General features: G+C 50.0%; 1 pseudogene across 2 annotated transcripts in view; it reads right to left on the bottom strand.

Moving 5' to 3' along the window:
* Positions 1-4,455: 4,455 nt before the first annotated feature.
* The window catches only part of LOC144146976 (serine/threonine-protein kinase NLK pseudogene), a 38,409-nt pseudogene continuing 36,503 nt past the window's right edge, over positions 4,456-6,361 (bottom strand). Inside the window, exon 2 of one of the 2 annotated variants that reach the window (XR_013317791.1) lies at positions 4,456-6,290. The product of XR_013317791.1 is annotated as a serine/threonine-protein kinase NLK pseudogene, transcript variant X2 (transcript). The remainder of the gene's footprint in view (positions 6,291-6,361) is intronic. The other variant, XR_013317785.1, reaches the window with a different exon arrangement.

The following is a 6,361-nucleotide window of genomic DNA, read 5'->3' as shown; positions in this document are numbered from 1 at the left end:
GGCATGCTCCTGAAGATGTAAGAATTTCTCTATAAGGCGACCTCGGGCATCCGTGCGAGAGGAGCCCCAAAGAGGGTTGTGAGCATTAAGGTCGCCTGTCAAGATGTATGGTTCGGGCAGCTGGTCAACCAGCGCCTCGAAGTCAGAGCTTAAAAGTGAAACATCAGGAGGAATGTATATGGAGCATACCGTTATCAACCTATTAAATATTATTGTTCGAATTGCCACAGCCTCAACGACAGTGTTCAGAGTGACAGGGTGGCATGCTAAAGATTTCCGGGCAATTATGGCCACACCCCCAGAAGAGTGCGGGCAGCCATCCCTGTCCTTTCTGTATATCAAGTAACTGTTCAAGAAATTTGTGTTCTTAGAATTCAGGTGTGTTTCCTGAACACACATTACACTTGGCTGATTTGCATGCAGAATCTCATACACGTCGTCAAGATTATTCAGAAGGCTTCTGCAGTTCCATTGAACAATATTTTCTTTTCCCATTATGATGTGTTCGGAGCTACTGGAGTGTGACTATTTATGTAGGGTCTTTCGGGGCTTGGACTCTTGGAAGGGGTTTTCTGGCCTTCTCTACTGACCTGGACGTCGCAGCCCGTTCCTTCCGCTGGGATGAAAGCCGGAAGGGCTCGACGTCCATGTCGTCATCTGAAGGCAAGGGGGTGCCCAGCGGACTGGGCCCCCTTAACTTGGTATCCTTTCGGGTGTTCTTTGCCTGCGCCGCGGGCGGGGCAGGCGGTGGAGCTAGGATGGGCGCTGCTGTGGGCCCTCCCGTCTCCATCTCCCTGCCCTCAGGTGTCCTAGGGGAGGTGAAGAGGAAAAAGTGAGAGCGGCAGAGCTCCCAGCGGCGATCCCAATCGCCACATTTGCTGGAATCGCCACACTGGGCGAGTCCTGACACCGCTGGACTACCGAAGGCAGTCCGGCAAGAGACGGGGCCCCCGCTGCCTGTACAGGTGTTGTAGAGGCAGCAGATGGCTGCTCAGTTGGGGGCTGGGACAGCAACACATCAGCAGCAAGGCGGCACTGTGTCGCTGTGCTGACCAAACGCCACCCCAGCCCCCGGCGGGCAGCGTCTGCATAAGATGTGGCCAAAAGCAGCTTGTGCTTTTGGCGTGCCTCAGCAAAGGTGATGTTTTCTGTTACTTTCATTTGTAGAATTTGTTTTTCTGCTTTGAATTTTGGGCAGGTTCGCGAATAAGCAGCGTGTGGGCCGCTGCAATTCGGGCACTTCACTGTGTTGTTTGGACAGTCATCCGACGAATGGTCAGACTGAACATTTAGGACAAGTCAGCTTTCCTCGACATGATAGAGTTCCATGGCCGTATCGTTGGCATTTAAAGCATCGCCTGGGATTAGGGACATATGGTCGTACATTGCAGCTTAGGAAGCCCACTTTGACCTTTTCGGGTTGGGTTGTGAAATCAAATGTTAGGACAAGATGCTTTGTTGGGATTTCTTCATTTGCTCTACGGATTACAATTCGTTAGACTGAGGTTACTCCTTGAGGTTGAAGCGCCTGAAGAAGTTCCACCTCTGTCTCAGACTGAGAGTTCTATGTGGAGTCACAGTAACAGCCAGGTCAGCCAACGTGGTCTGTTTCAGGAGGTTTTCGCTTTGATTTTTTCTTTTTACTTGAACAAGTAGGTCACCGGATGAAAGCTTCTTAGCATCATTGTCTCAGCCTACAACAGACTCAAAGCATTTGGCCGAAAGAATGACTGACTTCTTGCCAACAGGGGTGTCCCCTGTGGAATGATGTACAAGATGTTTATAGAGATGTTCTGCCTTCTCTTTAGCAAGTACTTCGGTGCGGCCTCTTTTGGGAGGCCGATCATTGGAGGGGGGGTTTGAGAAAATATCATACAGTATGTATAAAAGCAGGGAGACGGGGGTACTTTCTCCTTTGACGTTACCCTGGTAGTCAAAGAGGTCCCGGAGCTCCCTGCCTGGTAGACAGGCAGGGAGCCCATCGGCCGGAGCTTGACCAAGGCTCCGACGGCCACCGTTAGAGGTTTCTACCCTTCACCTTAAAAACACATCACCACGGTAGGTCACAGCTTATGTTGGGGGGCTCGGGGTGCGCGGTATCGCCAGTACCGTCACTATGAATACTCAAGGTTCCCCGTGCGGGGGAGGGAGACCGAGCGCTCGCTTGTGCACCGTACAGATGAGCCTATCAACCCTCTTCCTGCTCAGTCTTTCGCAAGGTGAGGAAAGGCAATGCATATGCGACGCGAGAGATGACGAAAGACTGCACCATCCTAATGAGTTTGGACTCGTTGATGCCCTTGTGCCATGTCGCAACCCTGGAGATGAGCCGGGTTGTTTGATAGACCCCCTTCTCGATCTCCCTGAGTGCATCAGTATGCCGGGCATAAGCTTAGGTGGAAGCCCAAGGCCTTGATGGAGTGAACTACGAGAATGCTGGTACCTGATGAGATGGTTACCTTCAACATCGGTGGGTTTTCATAATGTGGCTTGTAGACGAAAAGCGCAGTCTTTTCATGGGAACACTATAAGCCGCGCATGGCTGCGTACTTCTCAAGGGTGTGGGTTGCCCGCTGCAGGGCTACCTGGATTTAGACGTCGGAGCCTCTAGCCGTACACAGGGTGATGTTTGCATAGATGGAATGATGTAGGTAGGCTATGTCAGAAAGGAGAGCCGGGAGGTCCCTCATGGCGAGGTTAAACAGGAAAGGCGACAATACCGACCCTTGGGTGGGGGGTTCCTAGACTACCCAGCTTAATGGGGTCCGAGAGAATCTGAGAATACGAGGTGAGATGAATGCACAAATATTGTAGTACGTGCGCTCTCGAAAGCCGTTCTTGTTCACCATCTCTAGAATTACGGAGTGTCGCACAGTGTCGAAAGCTTTGGAGATATCGAAACCAAGGATAACCTTAGTTTTATGCTTTGGCACGTACTCCTGGTCCTAGATGTGATGCTGTAATTGCAACCTATTGTTCCGAGTGGATAGGCGAGGGCCAAATCGTAGCATGGCGGGGAGAAACAGCTGAGTCTTTTTGACGTGTTCAGTGTTTTCCCGTAGGTACGACGTTAGGGAGGTGGGTCTGAGAGGATCGATGTGTGGAGATTTGCCAGGCTCGAATATGACTGCGCCTGTACTTGTGAACCTCTCTCTGTTTGGCGTCTTCCTTAACGCAGTTTACCCCTTTCGGATATGAAGTATGGTTTTGGCCATTCCCCATTTCTTCGGGTTTTTACCTGGGGTCCAACATTCATTAAAAAGGGCCGTGATGCCAGAGATGGATGCGTCGTCAAACTGCCGAAAAATCTTGGGGTCAGGGCCAGGGGCTGATCTGGTGTTCAGTTTATAAATGGCAGCCTTGACCTCGGCTTCTGCAAAAGGTAACTAAAACAGCGATGGCCTTCCTGGTGTATGGCGGGTGTTCTTTCTTTCGAGAGATCCTTCTGCCAGTATTTACTTGTGTAAATATGTCAGGAGTGCCTGTTGTTTCCCCGGCTAGTTGTATATATAAAGGGCCAAAGTTTGATTGCGGGCCGATTAGGTCGATGTCGGATCAAGACATTCCAAGTCCTTCTCGTGTTGAAATTTCGATTTAGGGAATCACATACCGAATTCCAGTTACCAGTCTGGATGCGTGTCTTCAATCTCCCTATAAATGTGCGCTATTTTTTCTGCTTAGGCCGAGGCTGTGTTTGTGGTGGGGCAGTGTTTTTCAGGTTTTCCCTAGCCTGTATTAGGTTAGACTGACGTGAGTCAAGCAGTGGAAGGCTGGGGTCTGATTTCATGATTTTGGTGACTTTTGCGACCCTGCTGTGTAGCTCCTCCTCCCATCATAAGTGTGTCGCGTACAGAAACCACGTACAAAATTTCGAAACCAATCCACAAGAAGGGGCAGGGAGTATACGTCAGCTAGTTGACACAGCGGCTACACTATTTTACAGTTCGTAATTCACGTTAATCCACTGCAATCTCTCTTAATCCCGCCTTAATAATCATTACTACCATCACTAAATAATTAATCCATCCTAATTCATCTTTTTGGTAAGCAGCAATCATCTCGTGTGCTAGCTGAATAATGGCGCAAAAGCTCTACCACGCTCCCCCATTGCGCAGTTCCTGCCGCTTAGGTCACGTTACTTTTGGCATCGTTGGCATTGACGCCGACGCCGACCACGGTCATTTTTTCCCGCCTGCTGATACATATTTTAGACTTTCGCCCCAAGAAAGCAACTCCCGAAAGCATTTGAAAGTTCGCCAAGCCATGGTTCGCGCATAAAAAGGACACAAAAAGAATGGCAACCGATTATCAGCGCGCTATTTTTGTCCAAACCAGCCCCTAAGAGGATGAAATGGTGGAGAAGGCATGTCATAAGGGTTACACTGGTTTTGGCTTGCTAAAGAAGACACGAGGCATTGACATTGTTTAATTACTTATGCAACCCTGTTCAATTATTGGTGAGTCACTAGAAATTCAGTAACATAACATACCGGCACGTGATGAGTAAAGAGCTGCCTTTGTAAGGGGTGATTTATTAAATTCCAGAATATCGATCACAGACCATATTAAAATCAATAGTCACATGCACCTGAACATCCCAGACCATCTTATTCAACACTCAAAATCAACTAACTAGCCCTGGTAAAACAATAAAATCATGATAAGAAGCTAGGAACTACACAACACAATAAACGAACGTGTACAATAGCTGGAGAATTGAATAAAAATGAAGATAACAAGGCGAGTCTACGTTCCAACCAAGACGGTTGCGTCACAGTTGTTGGTTACACCACTTCTTTCCCAAACTGAGTAGTCACGTGCTTATATAGTTGAGTCCTCATAAGAAGGTGTAGATGTGGTGACAACAGAAAGGAAAGGTAACTTTTTGAGTTTGCTAAATGAACAATCTCACGGCAAAATACGGCGCCTATGAGATGGTATCTGTCACTTCCACCGGTGCGGCGTCGGAGGCTGCGTGTAAGAGACTGTCACACTTGCGAAGAAGGGGAAAACGGTTGATGCAGTGTTGATGCAAAGTGGGACGCCATGAGACGCTGCACACCTTTCCAAGATAAATTTGTGCACTTCTTCCTTAGCTCTTCGCGCAGATGTCAGATCCAACTCGAACGAGTCGTCGAAAGCGTGTCGAGCGACGGGCTCCAAGTCTGTCGCGTTGGTACGCCCGAGAGCACTGGTCTCGCAGCAGCTGCACAAGGATTGGTGGTAGAGCCACCGCCCACATGTCAAGTACTTGTGCGACAGGGCATCCACACAGGTGATGCGCTTGTCGGGGTTAAACACAAGCATTTTGATCAGCAGGTCTACAGCCTCCGGAGTGGCCAAAGCGGACAGGGAGTTTAGCTTTGCCAGCGAGGGTGGCTTGTGAGGGCGGCTGAGCATGTAGGCGCGGGCTCCATCGCAACCGTGGCTCATGTCCTTCAGCTCCGGGGTCCCGAGCAGCTCCGTTATGCGGTCCAGCAACTGGGTGGGGGCCATGGCCTGGAAAAGAACGCGGCGTCCAAGGAGCTCGGCAAAGACGCATCCAACGGACCACATGTCGATGGCTGGACCATAATGGTCTGCCCCCAGTAGTAGCTCTGGGGCACGGTAGTATGGAGTCACCACATCTTGCGTCATACGGCGCTGCTCATTCGGATCCTCCGTACGGGCCAGCCCGAAATCACAGATCTTCAAAACGCAGTTGTGGTCAACAAGGAGGTTCCCAGGTTTGATGTCCCTGTGAATTATCCTGGCCGATACTAAATACTTCAAGCCTCTGAGGATTTGGTACACGTACAGTTTTACGTGCACTTCGCTAATTGGCTGTGGAGAGGCTAAGATTTTACAAAGATCAGTGGCCATTAGTTCAGAAACAACATATATCTCTTGGAAGCAGCCAAGTGCAGGCGGTTGCACGAGGTCCAGCGCTGATAGAACATTCTCATGCTTGAAGAAGCACAGCATCCTAATTTCTCGAAATGCCCTCTTGGTAGACCCCAGGCTTTGGAACCGATTGCGCATCACCTTAAGGGCCACTCGCCTGCCATTTCGAGGGTCCGTGACTGACCAGACGATGCCGGTGGCTCCGTACCCAATGACATGCTCTGGCTGGTCATCTTGTACGGTGACGGGAAAAGGGTTGACACGTCCGGCCACTTTAAGGATACCCTCGTAAGTAGTCTTCTTTGGCAAGTTCGTCAAGGTGACGTCACTTCCCGGGGGTGCGTCCATGGTGCGGGCGGAGATGGCGTTGTCACTCCGTGTTTGCTACTGGAATCTTCCCAAACAGCCTGCGGTAATAGTAGAGACCACGTTTAGATAAATGGGGTGCTCCGGTCAATTTGTCAGTCACTTCCCCAGG

The sequence above is a fragment of the Haemaphysalis longicornis genome, unplaced genomic scaffold (assembly GCF_048455015.1).
Source record: "Haemaphysalis longicornis isolate Haplotype H1 unplaced genomic scaffold, Haemaphysalis longicornis Haplotype H1 scaffold_1, whole genome shotgun sequence".
NCBI lineage: Eukaryota > Metazoa > Arthropoda > Arachnida > Ixodida > Ixodidae > Haemaphysalis > Haemaphysalis longicornis.
This window is presented reverse-complemented; position numbering and strand designations above follow the sequence as displayed.